A 19282-nucleotide genomic window follows, 5' to 3' on the forward strand; every position below is an offset into this window, starting at 1 on the left:
GCATGTGGTTCAAGTTAGCTACTTAGTGTTATGAAATCACCGCCCAGATTAATGCATATGGTTTTGTCTATCAGTTTGACTGGTGATATCACTCCATTCGCTGCTTTTTACCTTTTCTTTGTTTAATACAAAATTGCTGACAGAAATGACAAAGACAGTATTAGTACTTTTCTGTTAGATTGGAAGAATTGAAGGCACGACAGAAGTGAAAAGGGTTGTGTGAGGGTAGGAAAGATTGCAAAATTTAATTAGAAGGAAGATTAATGTAAAGAGCTGAAGAAAGGAACTGATAAGTAAAATTAGGGAAGAAAAGGTATAAAAAACAAGGCTATAGAAATAGAATAACATATTTAGTCTTTAATTTTTTAAGTCATTTCATATCATAATCATCAATGATTATTTAGGATATATTTTTTATTGGCTAACTCATTAAGTCCTGAAATAGGCCATCTAATAAAGTATTTTTAGAGTGACTGGGTTAACTTTCTTCATTTAACTCATGACTTTATTAGCCTGTTTTTAAATTTTATTCTATGAGTTTCCCTTATTTAATACTGTGTCCCTTTTTCTCTAGGTACTTATTAAGTATAGCACAGGGCGGTAAAGTTAAAACACTCAATTCCTACCTTCAGGGAATTCACAGACTGGTAAGCAGATCATTCCAAGGCAGTGTGATTGGGTTATTGGTAAAGCTGTGTATAGGTGTGATAGTGACACAGAGGAGGGACACTTGTTCAGACTTGAGGGTTTGGAGACGTTTTCTGGGGGAGGTGATATATCAGCTGAGTTATGAAGGATGACTAGGAGAGCAGGTATAGAGTTTTAGGAAGGATATTTCTGTCGACAGAAAGAGCACGTGCAAAGCATAGTGGTAAGGAAGCAAATCTTGTATTCAGGGAACTGCAGGTGCTTAGATATTCCTGCGCTTGGGATTTTGTAGGGTTGATGATGAAGCATAAAGCCTTATGTATCATTATAAGAAGGTTTTATTTTATCTTGAAGGCAGTGGGGAAACCACCAAAGTGTTTTAAACAGAGAAATCATGTGGCCAGGTGTGAGTTGTAGAAACTTAATAGCAAAAGAAAGTTGATTTGGAAGGGGGCAAGGATAGCACTTTGGAAACTATTGTGATAAAAGTGAGAAATCGTGAGGGCCTGAATGAAATGGAGAAGAGGCGCCAGATTTATGATATTAATGAGGTAAATCTCCAGAAGATGTAATGACAGAGTGCAGATGTGCTTAGGTGTAGATGGAGTTGAACATCACGTTCTCAGGAGAGCGAGCGCGTTTGCACATAGAGGGTTGACAGTCCTCAGGGTATGGAACAGTGGAAGCCTTGGGTGAGGGTGAGATCCATCACCCAGGGATAGAACCTAGTGTGGGGAGGGGATGGGGCCTAGGGACAACGTTGGGAGACACTTGCATTTACGGAGTGAGTGGAAGAATGAGCTACACTGTAAACTAAAACGAGGGAGTCAAACAAGTAGAAGGAGAAAAGCAGCAGTGTTTTTAGAAGGAATGAGTAGTCATTCACATTTAATGCTGTAGCACTGCTCGGTCCAATAGAAATAAAATACATACGACATAGGTGATTTTAAGTTTTCTAGTAGCTGCTTTAAGAAATGTAAAAAGAAATAGGTGAAATTAAATTTAATAATATATTTATTTAACCCAATGTATCCAAAACACTTCTTTCAACATATAATCAATATAAAAATTAATGAGATTTTTATAATCTTTTTTTCATAGTAAGTCATTGAAATTCAGTGTGTATGTTACACTTACATCTACATGTTACACCTTAACTCAGATGCTAAATTTCAATGGAAATTGTTGATCTGTATTTAGATTTCATGAAATTTGCAGTTGAAAAAATAGGTTCACATACCCATATTATTCCAAAGAAACTTAAAATGAATCAAGTGTCAGTTTTTAAATTTAAATTTAATTAAATTTTTTTGATGGAGGAAGATTCACCCTGACCTAACATCTGTTGTCAATCTTCCTCTTTTTGCTTGAGGAAGATTAGCCCTGAGCTAACATCTGTGCCAGTCTGCCTCTATTTTGTATGTGGGTCACCACCACAGCATGGCCACCGACGAGTGGTGTAGGTCCATGCCCAGGAACTGAACCCGGGTTGCCAAAGCGGAGTGTGCCAAACTTACCCACTATGCCACAGAGCTGGCCTTAAATTTAATTCAAATGTAAAGAATTAAAAATTCACTTCCTGGGGGCTGGCCCCATGGCTTAGCGGTTAAGTGCGCGGGCTCCGCTGCTGGCGGCCCGGGTTCGGATCCTGGGCGTGCACCGATGCACTGCTTCTCCGGCTGTGCTGAGGCCGCGTCCCACATGCAGCAACTAGAAGGATGTGCAACTATGACATACAACTATCTACTGGGGCTCTGGGGGAAAAAATAAATTAAAAAAAAAAAAATTCACTTTCTGGGGCTGGCCTGGTGGTGCAAGTGCGGGTGCTCCACTGCGGCGGCCCGGGGTTTGCCAGTTAGGATCTCGGGCACACACCGACGCACCGCTTGGCAAGCCATGGTGTGGCGGCATCCCATATAAGTGGAGGAAGATGGGCATGGATGTTAGCCCAGGGCCAGTCTTCCTCAGCAAAAAGAGGAGGATTGGCAGATGTTAGCTCAGGGCTGATCCTCCTCACCAAAAAAAAAAAAAAAAAAAATTCACTTCCTTTGTTGTACTTACTACATTTGAAGTGCTCAGTAGCTACATGTGGCTAGTGGTCACTGTATTGGACAGAACAGCTGTAGAGCATAAAGCAAGATAAGGATTGAAAAGCACTACTTTGATTTAGCTACTAGGAGGAATCGCCTTGGTGAGAATAGGTTTAGTGGGAGGTAGAGGGAAGGAGCCAGATTGTCACAGGTTGAGGAAAGAATGGGGAGGTAAGGAAGCAGAGGTGATAAACTTTGGTTACTCTTTGAAGAAACTTGGCAGTGAAGGAAGGAGAGAGGAGGTGGAAGCCAGACTAGAGCATAGAGTTTAGTTGATTGAAATTAAGAAAGTCCTGGATATGCTTTACTCTGAGAAGAAAGTGCTGGTACAGAGGGGTTGAGGATATGGGAGATTTGGAAAGCAGTTTCCCTCCTTGTTGTCCTAGGCAAGCCTGGAATATTAACTGATAAAAAGATGTTTAGGGATAATATTATTTAACTTTTAGCAATCTAAAGCTAATAACATATACCTGTCACAAATCAGTACTTACATAATCGTATACCGTTAACCATAAATGCAGCAAGACAGAAGGTCGTTGTTGGTTTATGAGTCAGTTGCACATGCTTCCATTTGGATACCCCATTGTCCCAACACCTTTATTAAAAAGTCCTTTCCTCATTGATGTACAGTGCTACCTTCATCGTAAATCAGGTGTCTGTATGTGCGGTTATGATCCAAAATCTCTCCATTGATCTCGTTGTCTGTCTCTGATGCGTAATTTTACGTGTCAATTTGACAGCGTCATGAGGTGCCCAGATATTTGGTTAAACATTATTCTGGATGTTTCTGTGAGAGTGTTTTTGGATGAGATTAACATTTAAATCAAAGATCACCCTCCCTAATGTGTGTGGGGCTTATCCAATTAGTTGAAGTCTTGACTAGAACAAAGATGCTGAACCCTCCCAGTAGTAAGAGGGGATTCCTCCTGCCTAATAGCCTTTGCGCTAGGACGTCAGCTTTTTTCCTGCCTTTAGACTCAAACTGAGACATTGGATCCTCCTGGGTCTTGAGACTGCCAGCCTTCAGACGGGACCTACACCACTGGCTGTCCTTGTTTCAGGCCTTCCACTTTGGACTGGAACTGAACCATCAGCTCTCCTCGGTGTCCAGCTTGCCGACTCACTCTGAAGATCTTGGGATTTGCTCACCTCCATAATTGCGTGAGCCAATTCCTTATAATACATTTCTTTATATAGATAGATATAATCTCCTATTGGTTCTGTTTCTCTGGAGACCCCTGGTTAAAACACTGTCTTTATGCCAGTGCGACATTGTCTTCATTAATGTGGCCTTATAAGTGTCTTGCTATCCAGGAGGCAGTCTTTCCATCTTGTTCTTTATCAAGACAGTTTTGGCTGATAATGAAACTTTGTATTACCATTACCTAAATTTTAGAATCTGCTTGTCAGCTTTCACCAAAAAACAAAATAACTTGTTGGGATTTTGATTGGCATTATAATCAATTAATTTGGTGAGACTCTCAATGGCTGCTATACCCTAGGGGCAAAATTGATTTTTATCAGCTTTGTTTACTGTTAGCAAATTGAACAGTACCTGGCACAGTCAAATTTTGAATGAATGAATGATTGATGAGGTCTATAAATTTATTATTTCAAATGATCTTCCTGATAATTTTGAAAATTTTTTGCCAGCCTCTTTTGATCTTAACCTCTTAATGAGACTTACAGTGGGGGTAGACGTGTCAGCCATACCATTTCCTAGTTATTCACTTATGTTGCATTCATAGTATTTTCTTTAATCTCTGACTTCTTTGCAAGAATCTCTAAGCTTTGTGTCCATTTGATGGTTACTTTAATTAGGTAGTGTAATCAGTACATCTTCCTTGCTGGTCCCATAGAAACTGTAATGCATATATTGAAGTGAATGAAAGCCTGAGGGATCCCTGTGTGTAATGGAACCCCTACTCTTTCCTCAAGATATTGCTTGGACAATTTGTGACATGTGGCCATCTTACATGTAGACTGAGTGAGGCTGCAGCATTGATTCATTTATGAAATATCACTAAAGCTTAATTTCTTCTCATATATAAAAGTTGTAATATTTTCTTCACATCTCAATGGATTATCTTGTGCACAAGTTGGAGTGCACATTCCCAACTTTAGTAACTACTACTCTAATTGCTAAAATCCACAGCTACCTTGGTATATGAAGCTTCTCTCAACCTTTTCTCAATCCTCGTATCCTTCCATTTCCCAATCTCTGTACCCTACGTACCATGAAGGCTATCCCAGGATCTTACCACATTGGCTCTATATATGGCAAACATATTCATAGATGTGTACTTTGCACATTTCTTTTCCTCTGAATGGTTTTTTACCCTTGTTTTTCTAAAAAGCTCATATTTGAAAGATAATTTCAAAAATCTAGCTCATTTGTCCCTTTTCTTTCCCTAGTTCACCCTAAGTAGAATTGCTCTGTCTGCACATTATCTGTAGTTCTTAGTCTTTCATACTGAAGGGAATCATATTATAGGTATCTTTTACCTATATGGTCAAGAGTGGGGACAGTGTCATAGTCATCCTTGTAGCCGAAGTTTATCTTGCTTTATGTCTGTCCTATACCGTCAATGCATAGTAAATGTTTGTTGGATATATGAGTATTGTTGAATGACCAAATCGTATTTTGATTTTTACCAATATTAATTTTTACCAGTTTTTTTAGTTGGTATTCCTCATGCTACCCTGAATAGTAAATCGTGAGTACTCTCTTCAGTGAAAAAATATACCTATTGTTATTGTCAGTAAATTGCTGTTTTGAGCTGTACATCATTTCCTGTAGATTTGGCTGGTGTGAGTCAGTGTGTGAGAAGCTGCTCTGTCTGTGTTGAGTGTGCTGCCTCTCAGATTCCAGCCCTGCCTAGGAGCAGACCCAGGACTGCTGCACTAAGAGGTCTCTGGGGGGACTCGTGGGAGGATCTTCCTCTACCCTGGCTCTGTTTCACTCCTTTTAACAGTAGTAGAACTTATCATTTGTGTGTTTTTTTTTTTTTTTTTAATCTATTTCGGAATGCGATACCTGGGACTTGAAGATCTGTCCTTGTTTTTGCTTCTCCTTCTTATTGTCCTCTTACAGGCTTCCATCCACCAAAGACACACTTTTCGCTTGTCACTTGTTTTCTCCATCAGGACGTCTCTCCTCCTTCTCTTTATCTGCTTTATATATTGACCTCTTGATTTTTCTTTGCCCTTTGTGCACTTTGGTGGATGTATGCCCTATTAGATACTAAATATTTTACTTTTATATCATTAATTCTTTTTTAGTTTTTAGAATACTTTTTTTTCATAAATAGCCTTACTGGGATTTTAGTGTATCTCTTACATGTCTGCCAGTGCTGCACATGAAGAATCCAGTGAGGCGAAGGAGTGACCATTTCCTATGGGAAAGGCCCTGTACTAGGTACTTCTCATGGATGATCTCATATAAGCCTCATAGCAACCCTGAGGAGGAGATAATATTGGCCTCATTTTAATGGATGAGGAAATGGAAACATAGAGAGATTAAGTAGCTTGTTCAAAATTACACAGCTGGTAAGTGGTGGGGCTGCAGTTCAAACCCAGATCTGTGTGACTTCAAAGCTCAGGTTCTTTTGGACCATATCATGTCGGTGCATAGGTATAGAACTGAATGGCTCTGGTTTGGGGGAAAAGTTAAAATTTCAAACATTTTGTCTGGTAGATACACCATGCATACATTCACCATACACTCTGATTTTTGGTTTGGAGAAAAGAGGCATTGTATTATAACACTGTGTGTTAAACTTGCTGTCCCTGAGCCCAAGAAGGCCTTTCTGCCTCTAAATGCATATGATGGTCTTATCCCAATTTTCAGGCAAAGAAATGCAGAGATATAATTTCTTTTTCTTTTATTTTCCCCTACTTTTCACTGTATTAGAATCTAATAAACAATCAGTTTTGTTTTGTTTTTTCCTTAGCAGGCCATCTTCATGCTCTCCCTCTCCCACGCTCCACAGTGCCAGTATCTCCCAGAGGGAAGCTTGTACATATGTCTTGTGATCGTTTTTTTTTTGTTTGTTTTTTTTTTTTTTACATCTGGTGCCTCAGTTTCTGTGGCTGCAGCCTAGGGGACACCCCTTGATCTCCTGGCTCTGGAGACCAGGGGGCTTGTGTTCCTGGATCTCATGGGACTGTAAGAGAGACAGTTCTTGGCAGACTACTGCCCCCAGGGCATTCAGTGGACTGAAACACTCCCAGTCTTTCTGAGAAAGAAGCCTATTTGCGTATCCTGGAGCTTTGGCCTGAGGGGCAGCCTTGTGGTCTGGCATACACCTAGAGGCCTACAGAAGTGCTCTCAGGGAACAGAGGCTGGTGGCCGCAATCTTTGTGCTCTCCCTTCCCCTCACTCCAGCTCGTCAGTATCTCCCAGAAAGGAGCTTATGCCCTAGTCTGCTGCCTCGATTTTTGCAACTGCTGCCAGGGGATATCTCTGTATCACCTGGTGCTGGAGGCCATTAGGGCTTCCGCTTATGGTCCCACAGGACTATAACCTAGTGAAACAGCAGCTGCCACCCTCAGAACACAGCAAGATTCAACAGACCCAGGAGCTCACTCTTCTGTGAAAGAGGCCTATAAGCTTATTGTCATAGCTGCAGCCTGAGGGGCACACTTCTAAATAAACACACATCTCAGGGCTGACTGTAAACCTTTCCAGAGACCTCAGAAGGCAAGCACTATCTTCATACTCTTTCTCTACCACACTCCAGAGCACCAGTATCTCTCAGAGGGGAGCTCTTACACATGTCTGGTGCCCCCAGTTTTTACTTCTGGTGCCCCAGTGTTTGCGGTTGTCACATAGGGGACACCCGTTGATTGCCTGGCTCTGATGGCCAGGGGGCTTGCATTTTGGGTCCCATGGGACTGTAACGATCAGAGAGACAGTTCTTGGTGGGCTGCCACTTCCAGGGCAGTGCAGAGACAGCAGACTGAAACACACTCCCAGTCTTTCTGTGAAAGAGGCCTATTTTCTTGTCCTGGAGCTTTGGCCTGAGGGACGGGCTTCAGGTTTGCCACACATCTAGAGGCCTGTGGAGGTGCTCTCAGGGAACATAGGCTGGGGGTCACCATCTTTGTACATTCCCTCTGTCTTGCTATACAGCTCACTGGTATCTCCCAGAAAGGAACTTATACACTCATCTGGAGCCCCACGTTTTGCAACTGTCACCCAGGGGATATCTCCAGATCACCTGGTCTGGAGGCCAGCAGTGTTTACGATTGCAGTCCCACCTGACTGTATATATTTGCACACTTTATAAAAGCTGCTGCCTGAGGGTCTGGCCTCCAATCAGCCTGAAACTAGTGCTGACTGAGATTCTTCCCTTTGGGACACAGACAGGTCTTGGCACACCCGCAACAACTGGGAGCTATTAAAAGTAAAATAGACTGCTTCAGCAATCACAAAAGTCCCAGAGACAACCAAGAGCTACTGCAGGGTTGAAGATAAGGTTCATCTCCTACATGAGGCCATTCCTTCAAGACTGGGAGAGGTAGGTGTTTCATCTAATACATAAAAACAAACAGAGAGCAAAGCAAAATGAGGAAACAAAGGAATGTGTTTCAAACAAAAGAACAAGATAAAACCTTAGAAAAACACCTTAATGAAATGGAGATAAGTAATTAACCTGATAAAGAGTTCAAAATAATGGTCGTAAAGATGCTCACTGAACTCAGAAGAATAGATAAGCATAGTGAGAACTTCAACAAAGAGATAGAAAATATAAGAAAGTACCAAACGGAAGTCACAGAGCTGAAGAGTACAATAACTGAAATGAAAAATGCACCAGAGGGGTTCAACAGCAAGAACCCTTCTTAGATGAAGCAGAAGAAAGGATCAGTGATCTCAAAGGCAGGGCAGTAGAACTCACCCAAGCAGAGCAGCAAAAAGAAAAAAGAATTTACAAAAGTGAAAATAGCTTAAGGGACTTATGGGACAATGTCAAGTGGACTAATATTCACATTATAAGGGTCCCAGAAGGAGAAGAGAGAGAGAAAGAGGAAGAAAACTTATTTGAAGAAATAATGGCTGAAAACTTCCCTAACCTAGGGAAGGAAAAAGATATCCAGATCCAGGAAGCCCAGAGAGTTCCAAATAAGATGAACCCAAAGAGACCCACATCAAGACACATTATAATTGAAATGTCAAAAGTTAAAGAGAGAATCTTAAAACCAGCAAGAGAAAAACAACTTGTTACATACAAGGGAACTCCCATAAAATTATGAGCAGATTTGTCAGTAGAAACTTTGCAGGTCAGAAGGCAGTGGCAAGATATATTCAAAGTGCCGAAAGAAAAAAACTTCCAACCAAGAATACTGTATTTGGTAAAGTTATTATTCAGAATTGAAGGAGAGATAAAGAGCTTTCTAGACAAGCAAAGGTTAAAGGAGTTCATCACCACTAGACTGGCCTTCCAAGAAATATTGAAGGGACCACTTTAAGCTGAAAAGAAAGGGTGCTAATTAGTAATAGGAAAACATATGAAAGTATAAATCTCACTAGTAAAGGTAAATATATGGTAAAGGTAGTGGATTAACCACTTATAAAGCTAGTATGAAGGTTAAAAGACAAAGGTGGTAAAACTAACTATAACTACAATAATTAGTTAAGGGATACTCAAGATAAAAAGATGTAAAATGTGACATCAAAAACGTAAAACATGGGGGAGTGGGAGTAAAAGTGTAGAGTTTTAGAATGCATTCAAACTTAAGTTGTTATCAAAAAAAAAACTTATCAACTTAAAATAGAATGTTATAAATATAGGTTGTAATATGTAAGCCTCATGGTAAACCACAAAGCAAAAACCTATAGTAGATACACAAAAGATAATGAGAAAGGAATCTAAGGATACCACTAAAGAAAGTCATCAGATCACAAAGGAAGAGAGCAATAGAAGAAGAAAGGAACAGAGAAGAACTATAAAACAGGCAGAAAACAATTAACAAAATGGCAATAAGTACATACCAATCAATATTACTTTAAATGTAAATGGACTAAATTCTCCAATCAAAAGATGTAAAGTGGCTGAATGATTAAAAAAAACAAGACCCATCTATATGTTGCCTACAAGATACTCAATTCAGATGTAAGGACATGCACAGACTGAAAATGAAGAGATGGAAAAAGGTGTTCCTTGCAAATGGAAATCAAGAGAAAGCTGAGGTAGCTATACTTATTTCAGACAAAACTTTAAAACAAACAAGACTTTAAAACAAAGAATGTAATAAAAGACAAAGAAGGGCATTACATAATGATAAAGGGATCAGTACAACAAGAGGATATAACATTTATGCACCCAACATAGGAGTACCTAAATATACAAAGCAAATATTAACAAACCTAAAGGGAGAAATAGATAGCAATGCAGTAATAGTAGGGGACTTTAATACGGCAGTTACATCGATGGATAGATCATGCAGACAGAAAATCAGTAAGGAAACAGTGGCCTTAAACGACATGTTAAACCAGGTGGACGTGATAGATATATATGGAACATTCCATCCAAAAGTAGCAGAATATACATTCTTCTCAAGTGCACATGGAACATTCTCCGGGACAGATCATGTGTTAGGCCACAAAACAAGACTTAATAAATTTAAGGAGATTGGAATCAGATCAGTCATCTTTTCTGACCACAGTGGTATGAAACTAGAAATCAATTACAGGAAAAAACTGGAAAATTCACACATATGTAGTGATTAAACTGAATTCTACTGAACAACCAATGGGTCAATAAAAAAATCAATAGAGAAATAAAAAAATATGCTGTTGGTAATTTCCATTCTTATTTGTTTTTGTGCTGTTTGGGATTTTAAAATGCTAACCTGGCCCAGCTGGGATATCGAAACCTAGGGAAAGAATTATTGTCCAAGTTTGAAGGGTACTTTAAAAGGGAAAATAGCGTATTTTCTAAGGGTGATTAGTGAAAGACAGCAGAGACAAGGTGAAATTCAAGGGCAAGGCCGGGGATGAAGTCTTATTATTCAAACGATACTATGAATAAATAGTGAATTTGGGCTGGCCCCCGTGGCTTAGCGGTTAAGTGCGCGCGCTCCACTGCTGGCGGCCCGGGTTCGGATCCCGGGCGCGCACCGACGCACCACTTCTCTGGCCATGCTGAGGCCGTGTCCCACATACAGCAACTAGAAGGATGTGCAGCTATGACATACAACTATCTACTGAGGCTTTGGGGGAAAAAAATAAAGAAAATAAAAAAAAAAAGTTAAATGGGGCACACCTCATTTAAAAAAAATAGTGAATTTAACAAAATACTTATAGTTTCTTAAAAGTTGCTGTAATTCATACTTGATTCAGAGTTGATTTTTTCCTACCACCACTCATTATGGAAGATGTTTATTGAAGAGGGCATCCTTGGAGAGTGGCATAAGACATCCCTCGTTTTTGTCCCTCCTTAATGTCTATAATTTGACATTTATCTGTGAACAAAAGTGCTTCTGTGGAATCCAGCACCATATGCCAAGGGACCTGGGAGAAGTCTCATCGACCTGTGCATTGGGTAATATATTGGCAGAAAGACCCTGGCTCAGGCTGTGGAACCGGCAGGAGCCTGTGAATCAGTGCCAGCCCCTTTGCCAGGGTGCTTGGAAAATGTTGACTTGAGCAGATATCCACGGATGCAAGAGCCTTGTACAAGTCCAGGTTTCTAGAGGAGAAATTTCACTACTCCGTTGGAGTTGAAATGAATTTTCTTCCTTGTGGCCTTGAAAAAACATCTGCATTAAATTTTGAATTGAATATTTAAAAAGAATTTTTTTGGCTTAAATGATTAAAGGAGCAACTATTTAAGCAGTATTTGTCAGCTTACTAGACACTAAATTCCACAGAATTTAGTGGGGCGTGTCTGTTTTGTTCAGCATTATATTTCTAGCTCATAGCAGGCACAAAGTAAAACACTGCTGAATGGATAAAATTAATTAAATTTAATAATTCAGAATTTTGTCCAGTACAAGTGTGGATGCACTGAAATGGGACCCTGTTTCCTTTCTTGTCTTCTGTGAGAAAGAACAAGATGAGAGTGGAGCTCCAAGGCAAATGAAGCAGCTCCAGTCACCATGATGGCCTCTGATTTGATGTTGGTATGGACCATGATTTCAGACATTTGAAATTTGGAGTAATAGGAAATATGCCTGGATCTTCCATCAGTCAATTTGGCATGAGTGGTAGGACCAGGGCCTGCTGAACTTGTTGTAAGAGAACTGGACAAAAACGTTAAAACATACAGGTCATTTAGTTTTCCTTGAATATAAATTATATTATTTTTCTTATAAAAACTGGGAAACCTTTAGCATTCTTATTTAGAGATAAATTGAAATGTGTTTTCTTTGCATTATATATACCTCTAAGCATAATATTTAAAGACTTGAGAGAGAAAGAGACTAAATTTGACCTGGTTTATGTCCCCACTGTATCTATTAGCTTCATTGTCTTTTGCAAATTACTTATTTGAGCATTAATTACTTCACCTGAACATGCAGATTATTACAGTTTCTACCTCATAAATTTTTTGAACGATTAAATGAAATAATCCATGTAAAGCCCTTAAAAAAATAAAGAAAGAAAGAAGGGATCCTTCCCAGCCTTAGTCTAGTTCACTTTTTTGCACATTCTTGAAGTGAATTTATGTTTGTCACCTCACACTCATTTCCATAGTAGCACACTGAAATGGCATAAACCCAGTAATTGAACGTCACCGCAAGATCATGCCAAAAGAGAGACTGGCCTGCAAATGACACCGTTAGCCATGCTATAGCTTACCAAATAACAAAAGACTGGCCATATAAATTTTTTTTTGAAAAATATCCCTTTCTTTGATTTGCATCCTTATGAAAATTCCTCTTCAATTATGAGCTTTATTATCCAGATTTGGAGCTTTCAAATATAGTGTGACCTTGATTTGATGAATCACTATTTTTAGAAAGCTTCATTGCAACCACCTTTGAAAAACTGACATAACTTACATATTTTATGAACTTGGCTTTTACTTTTTCTGCAAATATTCTAGATAGACCATCTCAGAAAAATAAAGCACAAGATTAAACTAATGTTGTAAAAGTAGTATTTGTTCAGACTTGCAGGATTCAAAGGTACAAACTGAAATTGAATGTACTAAAATGTCCAATTGTTAAAATGGAGTGAAGTTACCCCCCAAAAAAATTTTTTTTAATAAAGTTAAACAGTTTTGCATTGGGAATGATGGTCCTTTATTTCATCCATGGGCTAAATGCAATGAAGAAATCAAGATAGGTGCTTCCCCAGACTTCTCACCCTTGAAACCAGCCTTGACCTGGTGAAACCACTGACTTGCAGGAAAAGCAATTAGATTCCATAGTAGGTGACATCTGGCCTGCTCCGACCAGGGGTCCAAAGCTCATGCAGTATGTGTGATGCACTGCGTCTGTGCTTTCTAAAACAGAGCACTGATGCTCTGTACGTTGCTCTTTCACTGTCCTCCATTGCTGGGGACAGTGGAGGGCCGAATTTTCTTCACTGTGACCTTGAAAAAAACACCTGCGTTGATTTTTGAATTGAATACTTAAAAAAGAACTTTTTTACTTAAATAATTAAGGAAGAAATTATTTCAGCAGTATTTGTCAGCTTACCTAAATTCCACAGAATTGGGCCGTGTATGTTTTGTTCAGCATTGTATTTCTAGCTCATAACAGGCACAAAATAAAAAACTGCTGAATGGATAAAATTAATTAAATTTAATAATTCAGAATTTTGTCCATTCTCTTTTTCCAAAAATATAGGTTACCCAGACTTTTATGTTTTATTTTGAGATAAATCTATTACAAGATCAAATATGGAAAGAGCCATGAAAGAGGTATAAATTACTGAGTATGTGGGTGTGAGAGAGTGTGTGTGTGTGCATGCGCAAGCGTGCGTGCATGCTGACAAGTCTTAAGCTTAAATCTCCAGGTCAAACCTCTCCCCTGAGCTCCAGACTCATAACTGCCTGTCTGATATCTCCACTTGGATGTCCATGAGCGTCTTAAATGTCCAAAATGAATTCCTATCTTTTCTCCAAAACTTATTCCTTCTACAGGTTTCCCTAACTTGGTTGCAAGTGTCCTTCATCCTTCCTGTATCTCAGGTTAAAAACCCTGGAATCATCTGTGGCTGCTCTTTTCCTCTTACATCACAAATCTGTCGATTCTATCTGTGAAATATATTCAGGATCTGACTATTTCTTACCAACTTCACTGCTTCTACCTCCATTCAAGCCACCATCACCTCTCATCAGGACCATTGCAGACCTCATCTGTATTCCTGCTTTCACCCTTGCTCTCCCCTGGTCTCAGTCTGAATGAGCTTTTAAAAGAAGCCTCTGCTCAGAACCTTCTGGTAGTTTTCCATATCACTGAGCGTGAAATGCAAAGTCTGTACTTGCCTTACGAGTCCCACCGTGACCGGGCCCCATGTGCCCTCGCTGATCTTCTCTCCCCTTTTCTCACCTCACTCCAGCCACACTGGCCTCCTTGCTGTTCCTCATATGTACCCAGCAACCTCCTCCCTAGAGTTGATACAACTGTTTCCACAGCTCTTCCCCAGAGAGCCACCTGGCTCCTTCTGGCACCTCTTTCAGGCCCCTACTCAAATATCACCTTATCTGAGAGGCCTTCCTCATCATGCTGTCTCAGGCACTCACTGTCCTTATTTTGACCTATTTTTCATCTTAATGTCACCACTGATTTTTTTTTTCTATCTCCTCATTACCTCCCAAGTAGGTTACAAGTTCCGTGAGAGCAAAGACTTTGTTCTAAAGCCTAGAACAGTGCCTGGCACATAGTAAGCATTCAGTGATTATTTTCTGAATGAGTAAATAACAGTTGATTTTAGGTGGCAGTAGGGTTTCCACTTGGAAAGAAGAAAATGAACAGACAGAAATTTGGGCATGGTCTAGAAAAAAGAATTACTCCAGTTAAGCTGGAAAATAAGGTACTTAGGGAGAGAAGTAGAAATTAAGATTAGAAAAATAGTTTGGGAGAAATTTTGGAGGGCCATGAATGCCAGGTTGAGAGTTTGTTCATCAAATTAGTAGTATAGGAGGATTGAAAGAGCTACTGAAAGTATTTAAATTGTAGCATTGGGGGGGGCATTTGTCGTGATTAGCGTGCCTCCCTACTTTCTCCTTCGCTCTCCTCTAGTCTTTTCTTAATCCTTCCTTCATTCACTTATTCCCTAAATATATCCTGAGTGCCTACTGTGTACCAGCAGATGTTAGGGGATATAAAGACCTTACCTTCAAGGATCAGGTAGTTTTATTGCAGTATAACAAGTGAAGGAGTAGAAGAAGAGCATATACAAGGTACTGTGGTGGCCCAGAGAGAAGGGGGAAAAGCTTTGTTGGGAGGCGGTTGACGGGTTTGCAGGGGTGGTCAGAAAGGCTTTCCGGAGATGACAATTGAGCTTGCATCGTGAAGTACAAGTTTCCAGGTAAGCAGAGGCCCAGGGCATGCGTGGAATTGGGAGGACCGAAAGTGATTTGAGGTGCATGTAGGAAAGTAGGCAGAGGAAAAGCTAGACAAGGCCTTCCTGCTAATGATAATAAGAATGGGCTGTCCCATTTATCATATACTAGCTATGCATGTGAGTTAGGCCACATCCTGATGGGCCAAATGGCCCATACTAAAGAATTTACTTCACGTGGAAGGCAAGGATTTTAATTGGAGGAGTTTAAATTGGGGTGGGGGGCACTTGTATTATATAAATATAAATGAAACAGTGGCTTCACTGTTGAAAATACATTTGAGAGTACAAGAGGGCAGGGCTTGTTACTGATTAGTTGTTAGGGAAAGGAGAGAGGAGCATTTAAGGATAAAGTTGAGGTTTTAGGGGACTAATAAATAACACCTCTGTCTTCTCCAGAGTTAGGAACCAGTTGAGATATAAGATATTGGAGATAGGTAGTTGGAAATCAAAACATCAATCCCTTAACTCTTAAACCAGATTCAAGAATGTAACTTATGTCTTAGTTCAGTTGGTCCCCTCTAGATTTGGTAGACAAATCAGCCAGTCACAGCTAAGCTGAACCACCATAGGCCTACCTGGCAGGGAATGAGCCTACCTGGCTAGTAAGCGTGTTGCAACAGTAGACCAGAACACATCCTTTCTGCAGGTAAGGCAAGTTGGAAAGACAGAGGGAGAGGAATGTATGATGCTGGGCATTTTTAGTTTCTTCTCCCAAATTGACCAAGTAGGTCAGTTCTTCTCCTCGAGAGGAGAGAGTGAGGGGATTGAGAGATGGTGTTAGAGGGCTCTCTGGAAATCTGACTTTGAGTTGGAGATTAGTGTGTAGGGAGTGCTTTGGAGGACAGCTGTGGAGGGGAAAGGAAGGAGGCAGGATTATACAGAGGGAGAAGTTTAACTGCAGTGCAGTGTAAACATAAGCCTCTGCTGTGCCTACAGGGACAGAGATGGGAGACAATTCAGAACTTCCCTGCTTTGGGACAGGAGGGCTGGGCCTTTCCACTTCTGCATCCATCAGTCATTCGAATGTGGCCACCCTGGGAAGGGGGTGTGATCTTGGGCAAGGCAGAGATAGCTGTGGATGATATGGTTGTAACATCACAACATCCTTCACAGATACCAAAACTATTCCTTCTCTTCTTTTCCCTCCTGGGGAGTGGGGTGGACATTCTGTCTTCTCTGGAAACATGAGGACTGGGCAATTTGTTTCCCTGTAAGAGAGAACTCCTAGCTTTTAAACTTGGGTGTCATGGTGGACGGTAGTACCATTCATTGAGAAATGTAAGGGGAAGAAGTGGCAGGATCCTTGAAATAAGCCAAGTAAGAATGTACCAGAGAGGAGGAGGAGATCAGACCATGCTAGCAGCTGTCCCATGTTCCTCTTCTGTGCCATATTCCAGGACAGAGGCATGTAGAGACCCTGTCTTCTGTCTGCCTTCCTTATTGCCTTTCAGTGTCCCTTTACATCCTTGGGACCATAGTTCAGGAAATACAATACAAATCGCGTCCTCTTCCTTTTCTCTTTCTGTCTGTTATTGAATAGAACTGGCCGGGAACAGGCAGCTGAGAAAGGGAAAGTGTGGAAAATTTAGTTTTGTACATGTATTTTCCCCAGGGCTTTGGAAACCACCAAAGCTGTCTGCCCTTACTGTGTTAGGGCAGTGGAGTCTGGTAGTAGGCTACCTAATTCAGGACTTAAGTAAATTCATGAAATGCCATCTGCCCTACTAAATATCATGTTTTTATTTAGTCTGATAAAGTTTTCTTAGCATTTTCTGGTTTTGCAGTATAAATATGGTATTTAGCATTTGCAGGGCTCTGGAAAATGTGAAAATCACTGCTATTCTCATTCCCAGGTATTTTAAGTCCATTTGATGTGATCAGCAGTTCATTCCACACATGAAGTCTAATTGTGAATGTTTTTTATGTCTTTATATGTGCATGTTTTGGGGGAGTGGTAAGTGTCTCCTGAGTCATTAATGTGAAGACACTGAACTTATTATTAAACTTCCCAGAATGAAAATTTGCTTCCTCTGAAGGGGCAAAATGACATACCATTTGTGTTGTTGGCTAGGTTTTTCTTTTTTTCATTTTATTTAGTTGGAGTTCTGCTTATTATAACTCTAAATTATATCAGATTGTTTTTTAATAAGTTGCTACTGCTCAAATAGGCCAGATCAAGACATTTATTGCCAATTAGGAACAGGATGTTTGAGATGTTTAGTGATGTTCTCCGGATGACCTGTTTTATGTTTTCTGTTTATTTTGTTTTATTTTTGTTTTATGATCATGTTGGCTTTTCCATTAAACTATAACTTTAATTGAGTTGGCTTAGTTAATAGAACATTGACCAGATCCCCTTCTCTAACTCCCAGCCCTCTCCTTATTCCACAACCCCCCTCCCCAGTTCTCCTATTGTGCCCCAACCCTAGTCTAGAGTGAAGGGAATTTTTAGATCTGTGCCTCACAGATATGTGCTTCTAAGACACAGGCTAACTTTATTTCCATCTAAATTACCTGGATAGTGCTCCTTGGGCTGTTCAGGGATAAATCCCTGTGAAAAGTAAATTTAAACAGTAATGTCTGTAGTGGAGGCAATTCTTAGTGAATAGCCCAGTGGCTATTCACTAATAGCCCAGTGGGGGCCGTGTGGATCTGCACTACATGCACAGCGTGATCTCTACATCTGTTTTGAGGTTGAGTTGTTTCCCAGAACACATGTGCATTTCTTTAGGGGGCTGACATCCATCCCTCCCAGGATGCAGGCACTGTAAGCTGGTAACTATAACTGGCTTACTCTTTTTGACCTAGAGATTGTTATACTTTGTCTTAGTTTGACTGTTGTTCCTATCAGCTCTGGTTTTGTTTAATATTGACAACATTGGAGTTTCTGTAAATTAGCAGCATGGCAAAAGAACCAACCATATTTAAATCCTTAAATCTTGATTTCCAGGTCTTTTAAAAGCTTTGTGGTTTAAATAATTCTTTACTCTCTGGTAGACATAAGCAGTACTTATAAAAATTCTGGCTATCAGTAGGCTTTCATAGTTCAACTAGAACTACAAAATAACCTCAGATGAGGCACTCTTCTAAGAATCAGAAAATCCAGATCTGTTCTGGCTTTGTTAGTGAGATCTTTTATGACTCACGTACTGTTATTTCCATATCTTAAAAAAAAAAGATAACGAATACTATATGATCGCACTTACATGAGATATCTAAGGTAGTTGACTTCACAGAAACAGAAAGTAGAGCAGGGACTGTAGGGGAGAGGGGAAATGGGATTTGCTTAATGGGTATAGACTTTTAGTTTTGAAAGAAGAAAAAGTTTTGGAGATCTCTTGCAAAACAACGTGAATATACTTAACATTACTGAACTGTATGCTTAAAAATGGTTGATGGTAAAATTTATATGTCTTTTTTATCACAATTTTTAAAATTAAAAAAATGGATAGTTACTGTAAATTGAGTGCTTAGTATGTGCTTTAGATGCATTATCTCTCATTAAGTACACACAGCTCCATGAAGGTGGGTATTACTACCCTGTTTTATAGATGAGAGAACTTAGATTTAGAGAAATAATTTATTAGCTAGTAAGTGGCAGACCACTTTGGACTTAGGAGTGACTCTAAACCCACTCAAAAAATATATTGCCACTGGTTAAACTTGAGCCAGGCTATCTCTAAGGCTCTTTCGCCTTGGAATCTGTGATTCTATGATTCTGAGATGTCCCAGGTACCCTGCAGAGACCCTTCAAGTGAGAAGAAAAGTTTAAATGTAGGTTTAGGGCCGGCCCCGTGGCTTAGTGGTTAAGTGCGCATGCTCTGCTACTGGCGGCCTTGGTTCGGATCCCGGGCGTGCACCGACGCACCGCTTCTCCGGCCATGCTGAGGCCGTGTCCCACATACAGCAACTAGAAGGATGGGCAACTATGACATGCAGCTACCTACTGGGGCTTTGGGGGAAAAAAAAAAAAAGGAGGAGGATTGGCAATAGATGTTAGCTCAGAGCCGGTCTTCCTCAG

The 19282-nt window shown here is 40.1% G+C and overlaps 2 protein-coding genes across 9 annotated transcripts in view; one reads left to right on the forward strand and one right to left on the reverse strand.

Moving 5' to 3' along the window:
- FANCC (FA complementation group C) overlaps positions 1 to 19282 on the forward strand; it is a 267168-nt gene that overhangs the window by 117053 nt on the left and 130833 nt on the right. The window lies entirely within an intron of this gene.
- Positions 1 to 19282, reverse strand: part of AOPEP (aminopeptidase O (putative)) — a 514798-nt gene that overhangs the window by 3456 nt on the left and 492060 nt on the right. The gene's annotated exons all lie outside the window — the stretch shown is intronic.

This window comes from Diceros bicornis, chromosome 22 (assembly GCF_020826845.1).
Source record: "Diceros bicornis minor isolate mBicDic1 chromosome 22, mDicBic1.mat.cur, whole genome shotgun sequence".
Lineage (NCBI taxonomy): Eukaryota > Metazoa > Chordata > Mammalia > Perissodactyla > Rhinocerotidae > Diceros > Diceros bicornis.